The sequence below is a fragment of the Pristis pectinata genome, chromosome 19, assembly GCF_009764475.1.
Source record: "Pristis pectinata isolate sPriPec2 chromosome 19, sPriPec2.1.pri, whole genome shotgun sequence".
NCBI lineage: Eukaryota > Metazoa > Chordata > Chondrichthyes > Rhinopristiformes > Pristidae > Pristis > Pristis pectinata.
In genome coordinates, this window is record NC_067423.1 from 10,897,877 (window position 1) to 10,911,962 (window position 14,086).

At 42.8% G+C, this 14,086-nt stretch overlaps 1 long non-coding RNA gene across 2 annotated transcripts in view; it reads right to left on the reverse strand.

Moving 5' to 3' along the window:
- Positions 1 to 9,334: 9,334 nt before the first annotated feature.
- The window catches only part of LOC127580514 (uncharacterized), an 82,674-nt gene continuing 77,922 nt past the window's right edge, over positions 9,335 to 14,086 (reverse strand). For both annotated transcript variants that reach the window (XR_007957832.1, XR_007957831.1), the window contains one exon: positions 9,335 to 9,619. This is a non-coding gene — a long non-coding RNA (uncharacterized LOC127580514). The remainder of the gene's footprint in view (positions 9,620 to 14,086) is intronic.

Below are 14,086 nucleotides of genomic sequence, written 5' to 3' on the forward strand. Positions count from 1 at the left end.
GGTAAGCAGTGGAACTGCCAAATCTATTAAACAATCAGGACATTCCTACCTTAAAGGCCACATTTCCCATGGTTTTCCTGTTACTATTCAGGCTCAGAAGGGGCTGCATGTTACAATAAACAAATGAGTTCACTACCTTGGAACAACAGATCGAGGGGAGAGAGATCTTTCTCATCCCCATTTCCATTTGTGTGACAAACACAATCCGGTTTTGTTTTCAACAAGTTCATCTGACAGTGAGTCCGGAGTTAGTCATATCCCCAAGGAGTTGGGACATGTTGCTGAGGATATTGCTCATCTTTCCATTACCTCAAAAATTCTTTGTAATTTATCCAAGCCGTTAGTTATTTGTTTTAACAGCCGAACATTTAACTCAAAGTCAAAGGAAGGTTAGCTATGCTCTTTGTCGAAGGGTGGGTACACATTGCCACTGGGACAGTGCATCACCACAACACCGTCAACAAATCAGAAATTTTGGTTTCAAATGAATTGTAATCCATTGTTCTGGGCATTGCTCCAACCCCATCAGGGACTGGTATTTTGAAAGAAAACATGAAACTTGCTAAGAAAAGAATCCCACCCTAGCTGCCTCTTTCTCTTCACATACCAGTTGGGATCTGGTGTTTCCACCAGTGCTTCTGCAGATCTGTATCAATGGCTTGAATTTGGTAACACATTGCAAAGGGAATCAGATGTGCAGTGAAGCCGAGGGGCAACTGGATTGAAGGAGGCAGCTTATTCACAAAAATAAAGTTTGACAAAGTACGCTGGTAGGCAGAAAATTAGTAAATGAAATTTAATGCATTCAAGAGTTAAGTATAGGAAAAAGTAGCAGCAACATGCACACACCATTAAGGTGAAGTAGAAAAGGATAAATGACCAAGGGGTCTGAGCCCAATTTATAATGTAATATACCCAATATAAATCAGCAACCGAGGCACCCGACAGAAAAGTCAAGTGAGAAGCAGCATTAAGTGCTGGTCATGTGATCACAAGGGAGGGAAGACAAGAGCCACACGATGAGTCAGTGCCATAGCATTCTGGAACAAAAGGCACAAGGAACAAGATTTTCAGCCTGTAAACACAATATGTTAAGGCAAGGATGTGGCAAATTATTATTCCACAGTAATGTGTATGACTAGGACTGGGAATGAGAGTTCAAAATAAAACAGGAAGTTTAGGAATACTATCTCAGAAGTTCTCTCAGCATGGTGTTCAACATGTAGATTGAGATATGGGAAGTGGAATAGGACAGAATAGAAACACTTCAAAAGCAGGCTGCTTTCCATCGCGGCTACTCTGACATTCTGCACGATCATAGCTGATTCCTCCAGCTCACCCCTCCCTGCCTTTTGTGTTTTGAAATCTCCTTCAATATATCCAGCCATTTGGTTTTCACTGCCTTAGAACACACAATATCACAGCACAGTGCAGACTCTTTGGCCCATGATGTTCCTACCTTGTGCTAGAAACTTCCACAGGTTCACTACCTCGGAATGAAGCCCTCTCTCACCTTAGTCCTAAATGCACCAGCTTCTACCTCAAGTGTGAGCCCTGGTTCAAGAACCCATAGCGAGGGGAAATGTTCTTCCTGCACCCAGCCTGTCAAGCCTGGTCAGAATTTTGTGCATTTCAATGAGGATCCTACTTTTCCTTCTAACCTCTTGTGAACACAAGCCACATCAACCCAGTCCTTGCTCATACAACACTCCCACAGTCCCAGGAATCAGTCAGGTGAACATTCTCTGCATTCCCTCAATGGCATGTGTACCTTTTCCTTGGTAAGCAGATTAAAATTGCACACAATATTCAGGTATGGCCTCACTGAGGTCCTGTATAATAAGATTTCCCTGTTCCTCTGATTAAAAACCTCGGTGTGAAAGCCAACATACAATTTGTCTTAACCATTAAAGCAGTTCCATTGACTTAACTTTGGAAGGGTCTGCAGAGTCACTCTGAGAAGCTGAATTGGGACAACCTGAACAAAGGTCCCAATCTATAATTAACTTGTGAACACAAACCTGCTGCACCTTTCTGAGAAATATTTCCTTTCGATAAGTGATGAAGTTATTACAATACAGATATGCAGGCACTATCTGATGGTAAAACTCTGGAATGCAGGTTGCCAGTGCCAAGACAGTCCCGGCTTTTAAAATAGATTTCATATTTTCTGAATCTCTGGAAGATCTTGGAAATTTATGTGGATGAGGACATGGTGACAGATGCTGGTTTGGAATGCACATTGTGAAAGTGGTTCCCCCCCCCCACCCCCATAGGATCTGATAATAACCAGCAAGACACCTCTTTGGAATTCCTTCTGCCCTGCATGGAGTCTGTGTGGCCTGCCCACACTGAGCTGTTCCTCAAGAAAAGCAGCTGGGAGAACATCCCCAGAGGTTGTAGGATTTCGAATTTTATCCTTGAATTAGCAGATGACGATGAGTATTTACGCCTTAATTTAAGCCCCTTCACTAAACTCCAATATTACATCACTGACAAAACCATTCTGAAAGAAAACTTCAGTACAAATGCAGCAATATAGCAGTTTGTATCATGTGCACAATTCACATCTCTGCCTGAACTTGCCATCCTAAGCCTTATCCACACCTGCACCAAACTGGAACAGAAGCTGCCTAACCCTGCTGGATATCTCTAACATGTTTGGTTGAGGTTTCCAGCATCTGCAGCTTTTGACTTTTCAAACACTGGGCCTTCTTTTGTGAAACTTAAGCCTTCCAATAATGCCTAATACTTTGAAATTTCCATCAGATGGATTATTAAAAATATTAAAATACATCTTGATAGGTCAGGTTTAGAACATAGAACACTACAGCACAGTACAGGCCCTTCGGCCCACAATGTTGAGCCAACATTTTATCCTGCTCTAAGATCTACCTAACCCTTCCCTCCCACATAGCCCTCCATTTCTCTATCATTCATGTGTCTAAGTCTCTTCAATGTCCCTAATGTATCTGCCTCCACCACCTCTGCCGGCAGTGTGTTCCACGCACCCACCACTCAAACAAAAACTTACCTCTGACATCCCCTTTATACCTTCCTCCAATCACCTTAAAATTATTTCTCCTTGTGTTAGCCACTTTCGCACTGGGAAAAAGTCTCTGACTGCCCACTTGATCTATGCCTCTTAATTTGTATGGCTCTATCAAGTCACCTCTTATCCTCCTCCTCTCCAAAGAGGAAAGCCCTAGCTCACTCAACCTATCCTCATAAGATATGCTCTCCAATTCAAGCAGCATCCTGGTAAATCTCCTCTGCACCCTCTCTAAAGCTTCCACATCCTTCCTATAATGAGGCGACCAGAACTGAACACAATACTCCAAGTGTGGTCTAAACAGAGTTTTATAGAACTGCAACATTACCTCACTACTCTTGAACTTAATACCCCGACTAATGAAGGCCAACACACCATATACCTTCTTAACAACCCTATCAACCTGTGTGGCAAACTTGAGGGATCTATGGACTTGGACCCCAAGATCCCCCTGTTCCTCCACACTAAGAGTCTTGCCATTAACCTTGTATTCTGCCTTCAAATTCAAATCTTCCAAAATGTATCACCTCACACTTTACCGGGCTGAACTCCATCTGCCACTTCTCTGCCCAGCTCTACATCCTATCAATGTCCTGTTGTAACCTACAGCAACCTTCTACACTATCCACAATACCACCAACCTTCGTGTCACCTGCAAACTTATTGACCCACCCTTCCACATCCTCATCCAAGTCATTTATAAAAATCACAAAGAGCAGGGGTCCCAGAACAGATCCCTGCGGAACACTACGGGTCACCGACCTCCAGGCAGAATACGCTCCATCTGCAACCACCCTCTGCCTTCTACGGGCGAACCAATTCTGAATCCACACAGCCAAGTTTTCCTGGTTCCCATGCCGCCTGACTTTCTGAATGAGCCATGAGGAGCCTGATCAAATGCCTTACTAAAATCCATGTTCACCACATCCACTGCTCTGCCTTCAATATGCCTCGGCACATGCTCAAAGAATTCAATCAGGCTCGTGAGGCACGACCTGCCCCTCACAAAGCCGTGCTGACTGTCCCTAATCAGCCTATGCTTCTCCAAGTACCCATAAATCCTGTCTCTAAGAATCTTCTCCACTAATTTGCCCACCACTGAAGAAAGACTCACGTCTGTAATTCCCAGCATTATCCCTACTCCCTTTCTTGAACAAAGGAAGGACACTTACCACCCTCCAATCATCTGGCACTACTCCTGTGGCCAGTGAAGACACAAAGATTATCGTCAAAGGCTCAGCAATCTCTTCCCTCATTTCCTGTAGTAACCTTGGATATATTCTGTCCTGCCCCGGTGACTTATTTATCCTGTTTTTCAAAAGTACCAGCACATCCTCTTTCTTCACGTCAACATGCTCTAATGTATCAGCCTGTTGTACACCATCCTCAAAAATGTCAAGGTCTTTCTCACTGGTGAATACTGAAGCAAAGTATTCATTAAGGACCTCCCCTACCTCTTCCAACTCCAGGCACATTTCCTCTTATCCCTGATCGGTCCTACCCTCACTCAAGTCATCCTCCTATTCTTCACATACAGGTAGAATGCTTTGGGGTTTTCCTTAATCCTACTCGCCAACCCCTTCTCACGCCCCCTTCTAGCTCTCCTACGTTTACTTTGGTCAGAGCTAGTATTTGAGCAAGGATTAATGCTACTAATTTACAGTCTTTTGTAGATAAAGTCACATTACTTCATGAACAGTTATTGCAAAAGCTTCACCTTTTTCTTGGATCTCTCACCTCCACTTGCTAAGTTCATAACACTGTACTACACCTACCAGACATAATGGAAGAGGAAGAGAAAGTCCTGCATGCCTCATTCAATATAAAAAAAGACATATGATAGCGAGTCACTTACATGATTTGAATCCAAGTTAACCATATTAGTAATTCCTTCCTGTGGAAAATTAAGCAAAACCACACCAATTGCAAATATCCAAGTCAGTGAATATTTTTATGATGAATCGCTTCCTAAAGATACAACTTTCCAGGAAACAAATTTCCATCCCTCTTTTGCCAAAAATAAATCCAACCTGAATCAAACTTGAGCAACACTGCGCTGCAACAGTTAGTGTTGTTGCCTCATAGCTCCAGGGACCCATGTTCTACTGTGAGGCTTCAAGACAAGTGAGATATAGAGTGGGCAAAACTTGGCAGGTGCAGCGTTACGAGGATAAATGTGAAGTTCAGACTGATACATTATATGGACGAGCAGATCAGCTGGGCAGACAAGTGGAAAATGGAATCTAATCCAGAAACAAGTGAGGCAATCCCTTTGGGAGATACAGCAAAGCAATGGGATAAATGAGAGGATATTAATGACATGGTGTTTGTCCATAGAAATAGCACAATAGATCAATAAGGTGGTTTAAAAAACTCATATGGGATGCTTTCCTTTATATGACCAAGGCACAGAACACAAGAGCAGGGAGGTTATGCGAGAACTGTAGTTACACCACAGCTTGAGTACCAGAAGGATGTGACAGCACTGGAGATCAGAGTCAGTTGTACAGCATGGAAACAGGCCCTTCAGCCCACCACATCTATGCTGACCTGTTTGCCCAACTGCATTAATCCCACTTACTCGCAACAGGTCTGTATCCTCCTGCGCTTTGCCTATTCAAATTCCTGTCTAAATAGGTCTTTAATTTAGTGCTTGTAGCTGATTCCATCACTGACTCTGGGAGCATGTTCCAGATACCAGCCACTTAAAAAAAAAATCCCCCTCAAATCCCCTGTAAAACTTCTCACCTTAAACGTATGTCCTCATTTTTGATATTGGAAAAACTAAATCTTGTAGACTTCTATCCAGTCACTCCTGCAGCCTACTTTACTCCAGGATAAATAAGCACAGCCTATCCAATCTCTCCCCACAATTACAGTCCCCCAATCCAGGCAACATCCTGGTAAAACTCCTCTGCCCTCTCTCCAAAGCAACCACATCCTTCCCATAGTGTGGTGGGCAGAACTATATGATCCAACTAGGGTTTTGTAAAGTTGCAACATAAATTTCCAACTTTTATATTCAATGCCCTGATCTACGGAGACAAGCATGCCATACACCTTCAACACCACTAAACCCACTTACAGGGAACAATGGACTTGAACCCAAAGGTGTCTCCGTTCATCAACATTCCTTAGCGCTCTAATTACCATAGATGTTCTATCCCTATTTGACTTGCTAAAATGCATCACCTTGCACTAGTCAAGATTAACTTCCATCTACCAATACTGAACCCAAATTTCCAACTGATTTATACCCTCAGAAAACCTTTCTCCAATACTCTCTCTACCCTGATACAAGGCTCATTAGCTTGTAGTTACATGGCTTATCCCTGCTGCCCTTAAATAATGGAACTACATTAACTATCCTCCACTCTTCTGGTAGAGCTGAGAAAAGATTGTTGAAGCTGTTTTATTTTTCTTTGAAGTGGCCAAGGGGAGACTGAGTATAATCAAAGTTGCATGGGATAGAAACTGGCCCTTCAGCCCACCATGTCTGTTCTAACCTTTTTGCCCATGTACACTAATCACACTTGCCCACGTTAGGACAACGTTCTTTAATGCCCTGCCTATTTAAGTACCTGTCTGAATGCCTCCGAGGTGATTGCATCTAATTCCACCACAATGAGGACACTGAGGAGTGATCTTATAGAGGTGTATCGTGAGGGGCATAGATTCACCCTTGTCTTTTTCCCCCAGGGTTGGGGAATCAAGAGGGTAGAAGGTGAGAGGGGAGAGATTTAACAGGATCCTGAGAGGCAACTTTTTCCACCCAGAGTGGTCAGTATACGGAATGAGCTGCCAGAGGAAGTGGTTGAAGCAGGTACATTAACAACATTTAAAGAAGGTACTTGGACAGGTACATCATCAGGAAAGTTTAGCGAGGGCTATGGGCCAAATAGGACCAGCTTAGTAGGGAATCTTAGTCGGCATGGACCAGTTGGGCCGAAGGGCCTGTTTCTGTGCTGCACGACTCTATGACTTCTGGCAGATAATTGACCACAAATTAAGGTGTATAAAATTATGAAGGACTGAGAAACAGTAAACAGGAAGTATCTACTTCCCTTGGTAGAAGAATAAAAAACTGTTGTGACACAGATTTAAAACAAATGATAGGATTAGAAGGGAGCATTCATGTTATTTCATATTTCATAACATAAAGGGCCACTTAGCTCACGAAATCTATGCCAGTGCTCAGTAATCAAAGCAAATCTGTTCCCATCATTTATTCTCTCTCACATGCCCACCAACTTAACCCCGATTCTCAGTCACTCACCCACAGAGCCCACTCCATTTCCCTTTGCAAACTGTGCCCTCGGATCTGCATCTTAACTCCATCACCTTGCTGTGATATCTCAAAGCTTTAATGCGATGGCTGAACAAGTTTATCTGCACTGTACTTTCAGATGACCTAAGCAATGCCATGGTCTGCGTCCTACTGCTCATCAACCTCATCCTGATTTTAGTGTCACCCGCTGACACTAAGGGACAATTCGCAGTAGCCAATCAGTACATCTTTGGGATATGCAAAAACATAGAAAACTCCACACAGACAGCACCCAATGTCACGATCGAACCTGGGTCCCTGGAGCTGAGGCAGCAGCACTACTGCTCAGACTTGCACCACCTCAGCCTCATCATTTGTACAAAACTGACTAGGTGGTTCAATTGCCCTCCAGAGGCAGTCTGTAGCTGGTCTCTTTACAGAAATGTCTCTCTCCATTGGAACTAACCTGAGTAGGCCAGTGCTGTCCTTGTGCCGATCACCCAGGTTGCAGAGCTTCAGCTTCTTGGCAAGACACACACAAATTGCAACAATGAGGTTCCAAACAAAAATTTCTGACTTCTGTCACCTTCCATTCAACCTGACAAACAGCAGGCACAGCCTCTGTTGGCTTAACACTCCTTCCTTTCCAAGAACCTGATGGGCCTTGGTGCTCCACTTCCCTTGGCACATTAGTTCATCTCACGTATGAGTAGTCTGACAAATCTGATATAAATTTTTACCACCCCACCCACCACTTCAAAATGCAGTGATCAACATATCTAAACAATACCTTGAAGACCTGCAGGACCATGGACCCAGTGCTGGAAGACAGGATGAGAGCGGGCTCCTTTTTTGGACAGGAATGGACACGATAGGCTGAATGGTCTCCTATTGCAACATAATATTTCTGTGACTAAAGCGCATTTTGTGCTAACAGGTTCCACACTTGGTCAGCCTCTTATTAAAGAACTTGTTTGGTAAAGCAGCTATTTGTACTAGAGCACAGCACACACTCTGATCCCAAAATTATCTTCCCCATTCCTAGCTGTTTGGACTACAGTTCAACTGGGAGCAGAAGTGACCAGTTAGCACCAGAGGGGCATTTCAATTTCAGACTAGAACATTTACGATGCAGAAAGGAGGTTGTTCACTGAGAGTGCAGGTTGAGAAAGAACTGCCCAGCCCAATTCAGCCTTCCAGTCCAAAACCCTGCGAGTTGTGCCTCAAGTACACATCCAAGCATTATTTGAATATGATCTGAGATAGAAAGGAAAATAGAACTAGTGGACAAGGCAAAAGCCCACCTCCATTTAAGCATAAGAGAGACTGGCAATAAATTTCGCCTTTCCCAAAAACTCCCATAATTTGAAGCAGATAGATGTCCATCTCAGGATGACACTTAGAGATGAGACTCACTGATGGAGAAAGACGAGTCTGCTGTGTTTCTGAAGAACCAAGTTAATACCTCCCACAAAAGGCAGCAGTGCACTGCTCAACAGCAGTTTATTGTCAAGCTGGCAAGTGTTAAATACAACACATAAATTGCACATCTAATTGTGCACAAAATGATTCACTGAAGAAATCTAATCTTCCAGCCACCCACACTATGAGCTTGGTCAAACATAACACAAGTTTCTTGCTCGAATAAACATCGGTGAGGGGTATTGTTTGAAGCCAAGATGACTTAGTAGCAGCTAAATTTCCAATCAAACAGGCAAAACCTTAATCCAGAAAAGATTTACAGGCACTTTCCACAACAGTAACCATTGTAAAATAGTATGCCTATTTGGAAATGGGACACCAGTGTGTTTATAATTTGGAATTGTATCGATTTCACCATCAACAAATGAGGCATGCCATCACTTGACATTCTCAGAAGATCCACACTGCCATTCCGGTACCTCAAATCAGAAGAGAAAATTCTGTGGTTTCACTGGAGAGGTTTCAGCATCAGGCCCTAACCCAATTTCATTCATTCAGAACAAATCTGCTTTCCAACACAGCACTGCCTCTAATAAGAGCAACACATCTAACATGCATGGGACTTAGAAGAAAGACAAACTAATTTCTGCAATGCTGAGAGATCAAAGTACCCCAAGGAGCTTTCAAAGACAAGTTAAATTATGGTGGATTCAGAAAAATGCTGTCTCTTCCTGGCATACCTCCTAATCCTTCTTCCTGTGATGATAGCACATTCCAGCATCCACGATAATTAAGGACAGTGCGCATTTTAGACCCAGACTGAGGGATGCCTATTGCCAAGATCCAGCTGTGTCACCTTGTGGTTCAGTACCAGAGATCTGTTGAGAGAACCAGCAAGAGTAATTATATTTCTTTTTGAACACAGCACCCTCCTATATTGCCTTTCGTCTCTTATTCTTAAGCTCAGAACAGAGGGAGTGCTGCTTTCATCAACAAGAAAGCACACACCCAAGTGGGAAAAACAAAATTCTAGCCATGCATGCGTAGCAGTGGGGTTTCTCCATTTAAGGCAGTGCCATACATCCACTTAGAGCAAGGAAATTTTTCTTCTGCATTAGATTTCTTCCCCTTTCCCACCCAAGGACTGTGGTTCATTCTTGGATTCAGCCTCCCAAAAGCTAGCAGTCATTCAATAACTTCCCAAAATTCACACACCGATCTCCAAGTGCTGACCAAACACTGGTTCATGCAGGTGGTGAGGGGCTTTGGTTGGGATGAAGAGGATGCTTGGTGAAAAGATGCTAAAAGCTGGCTTAAATGCTGCCATTTTCTGCCACCCAGAAGCACATTTCCAAGGAGGAACTAGGAAGTATTCACAGGCTAGAAATGCAACCTTCGTGTTTAATCTTTTCTATAGTCTACAGAACAACAACTTGAACTCGAATGTCGAGGCCACAAGAATCACACAGCACAGAAATGGGACCTTCAACCCAATTGGTCTACGCTGGCCAAGATCCCCATCTAAGCTAGTCCCATTTGCCCACAGCCCTCCAAATCTCTCCTATCCATGTACCTTTTAAATGTTGTTAATGTACCTGCCTCAACCACTTCCTCTGGCAGTTCATTCCATATACACACACCCCCTGCGTGAAGTAGCCCCTCAAGTTCTTATTAAATCTCTCCACTTTCACCATAAAGCTATGCTCTCTAGTTCTGGATTCCCTTTCCCTGGGATAAAGACTTGTGCATTGACCCTAATCTACTCCCCTCAATTTTTATACACTTGCACAAGATCACCCCTCATTCTCCAATGCTCCCATGAGAAAAGTCCCAACCTGCTCAACCTCTCTCCACAACTCAGCCTGACAACATCCTCAGATTGGCTCTGCACTCTTTCCAGCTTAATGACATCTTTACAATAGGTAAAACTGAACAATATTCCAAAAGCAGCCTCACTAATGCCTTGTACAACTGCAATGTAATTCTTGAACCGGCTATGTGGCCACGATTAAACAGTTTGCAGATGACATGAAAATTGCTGAAGAATATTTTCAGGTTACATAAAGATAGCAGTGGATAAGACAGGCAAGCAGAAAAGAGGAAAATGTAATTCAATCCACAGAGGGTGTAGGGAGAGAAAGTCTGAAGATATCACCAGGATTCGAGATACTTTTTTGGGGAAGGGAGAAAGAAATAGGTTTGTTGAGGTAGGGGACATTTTCCTTGGAAGGATAAAGAGAGAGGAGATTTAAACAAGGTTTAAGTTAAGGAGGCTTAGACATGGTCAACAGGAAAGACAATTCCCTTGGCAGGAGAGGTCAATGACAAGGTGGCACAGGTTTAATTATCTGGTAGGAACACTGGAGGGAAGTTGGAGTGTTTGCTCCCTGCTCCCACAAAGAGGGGGGCTTTCCAACTCTCTCCCTGCAAGGATGGTGCAAATATAAACAAATCACATTCATAAAGTATTTGAAGATCCATACTCAAGAAGGCCATGGACCAAGATCCAGGAAGTGGTAATAACCCATATAGCTCCATCTTTGGCCAGCAGGACACTAATGGGCTAAATGAAGTCCACAGCCCAGACAGGAACAAGTGTGAGGTAATGTATTAGGACACAGGTATATATAAGTGGTAAGATATTGAAGCATAGAGGAACAGAGACCCTTTGGATTGCATGCCCACAGTCCTTGAAGGTGCTAGGTCAAGTCACTAAGATGACTTCAGCGGCAGAGGGGATATTTAACTTTGTTGGCCACAGCACAGAAATAAATAGATGAAAAAGTCACACCAGGATGCGTACAAAACAAGTTGGGCTACAGTTGCAGTACTCTAAGCTCTATTCATCACATTTCAGGAAGTACATTAACACCAGAGCGGGTACAAGGGAGATTTATGAGGCCATTGTCAGGGTTGAAGGAGGTTTATGAGGAGAAATTGTCTTTGTTGCAGCAGCCGTCTTTAGAACAAAAGAAGTCTGAGCAAAAATTTAATCAAGGCATTTTAAATTGAGAGAGACTAACACAGGGCAAATAGGAATTACCTGCATCCCTTAGCAGAGGTCAGTAATCATGAGAGAGAGAGAGAGATTTACAACAGTTGGAAAGATTAAAAGGAGAAATCTTCTCGCCCGAAGAGAGATGGGGAACTGGAGATCCCTGCCTGAAGGGGTGGTGGCAAATGGAATGTCAACATATTTTTAAGGCAGCAAACCCAACGGTTGCTTTGCATAGAAAGCACCCAGAAGAAAAATCCTTTCATTGGATTATTTCTCTTATGAATGAACTAACTCCTCACTGGAGTTTGGTGTACAGGTCCAATATTACCCACAATGACAGCTGCATTCCCTACATTGCAACACTAACTCAACACTACTACAGCGACTGTTAAATGCTTTGCGATATCCTGGGGTCATTAAAAACAATGTGGAAACTTAAAATACAGCAGCTCAGTTAAAAGCTTCCTTACAAGAACGAGATGCCATCCCTAATTGGGCACAACATGGAAGTTCAAATCAGAAATGTAGTCCGCAGGTAAACAGTTCAGAGGAAAAATGAAGTCCAACGTAACAAGGATCTAAAACATATTATTGATCACAATGAATAAATCGACGAGACTGATGACATAAGAGTGCTTTAGCACAGCTACTGCATAGAAAAGCTTCATTGTTCAGAGACGTGCACGAGGAGGTTTCAACACCAGAGCACTACAGATGAATTTGTTGCAGTTTTTTCCATCCTCCTTCAGTTGATGCAAGAGATTGGGTGACTATGTCTGGGGGTAGGGAGGGAGACGGAGAGGGAGATTAATCAAGTGTCCATGAGTAGCTCTCACAATGTAGTCTAAATAACTGCTTGGGATGAAATTGCTGCTTTCAAAGAGAAACAGTTAACATTTCAGTTCTGATCAAAGACTTGACCCAAGATGTTAACTCTGCTTTTGTTCCCACAGATGCAGCCTCACCTGCTGAGTTATTTCATCCATAACAATGCCAGCTCGCTCTCCAAACAGCTCTGCTACTTTTTGAACCAACTTAGCAACAATACTAAAGCTGTCTTCACTGCGTAACATTAAATTGAGAGCAATTCTTTTGAACATTATTGAAAGTCCAGTTTCCAAGTGAAGTCTGGCAGTTATACCACTAATCTTGGCGAGATGCTTCAACTGACTTCAATACTTTGTACAAGGCTGAATTAGATTGCTTGAGGAAGACAGATGGGTAACACTGTGTTCTGCTCTCCCCACTGAAGCTTTAGAAGCAACATTCCATCTTACAAACTAAATACGTGTTTAAAACCTCCAAAAGAACTTGCAGTTGGTTCCATGCCTTAAGTGGCTCACACAACCATCACCTACCCAATTAAAGCCAGTGGAGTAAAGAAAGGGGCAATGGCAGTGCAGGTGAGAAAATGCCTTAGGGAGAGGAGTTCTGGTGTACAGTTACCTTATATGATAGAAGAGCACACAGCGAAGCACCCATGGATTGGTTCCAGTATCTTTGCTTTCCTTGAGATATATTAATGATTGGAATGTGGATGTGCAGGCCAACAGTGCAAAACTTTACTTAATTGTTGCCATCCCTTGGACAGCTGTTACTGAAATAATTCTTAGTAGAAAACTCCTTTTCCTTTACTGGGACTACGGAGGGTTGCTGAACTACATAATAAATTGCAGATGAAGTATTTTTGTGTGTGCAATACTTCTCAACATTAGAGGACATGCTAAGCACGTTAATTATATTCTCAGACAACAATGATTTGATATAGATTTAGTTGAGAGAGAGACCTTCCCTTAAGGATGGAAAACATTATTCAAGTGTCGTATATTTCACACTGAAGAGGTTCCATAACTATTTTTGTCATGAGGTCTCAGTTTTTTGTAGTAATAATAAACCTTCAAAATTTGACATAAAATGGCCCAAAAATACCATCCAATGCCAAGCGCCATCTTCCATAGGCCTTCAACACACGCATTCATAGGCTCTGCCAAGCTAAAAATTCCATGCAAGGCTTCATCATATAATTCTTTAGAGGCTTTCTATACAACCTGCATGCGATTTCAGTATCTTGCCAGAGCTGAGATTGCCCAATTCACCCCCAAACACAAAACTGAGCAGCAAACCAACCTGCCTTCCATATCTTCTCCTGGGTCATCTGTTCATAATATTTTGTAAATTCATTTTTCAGAGTGCACACACTGCTAACAAAGCCAATATTAACTGCCCACATCTCAATGTATTTTATACCTAGGTCAATAAAGGGCAGCAATGACTGATCCCTACATCAAGGCTGCATTTGACAGGTGTGACATCAAGGAGCCCTGGTGAAAGTGAAGTCAATGGGTAC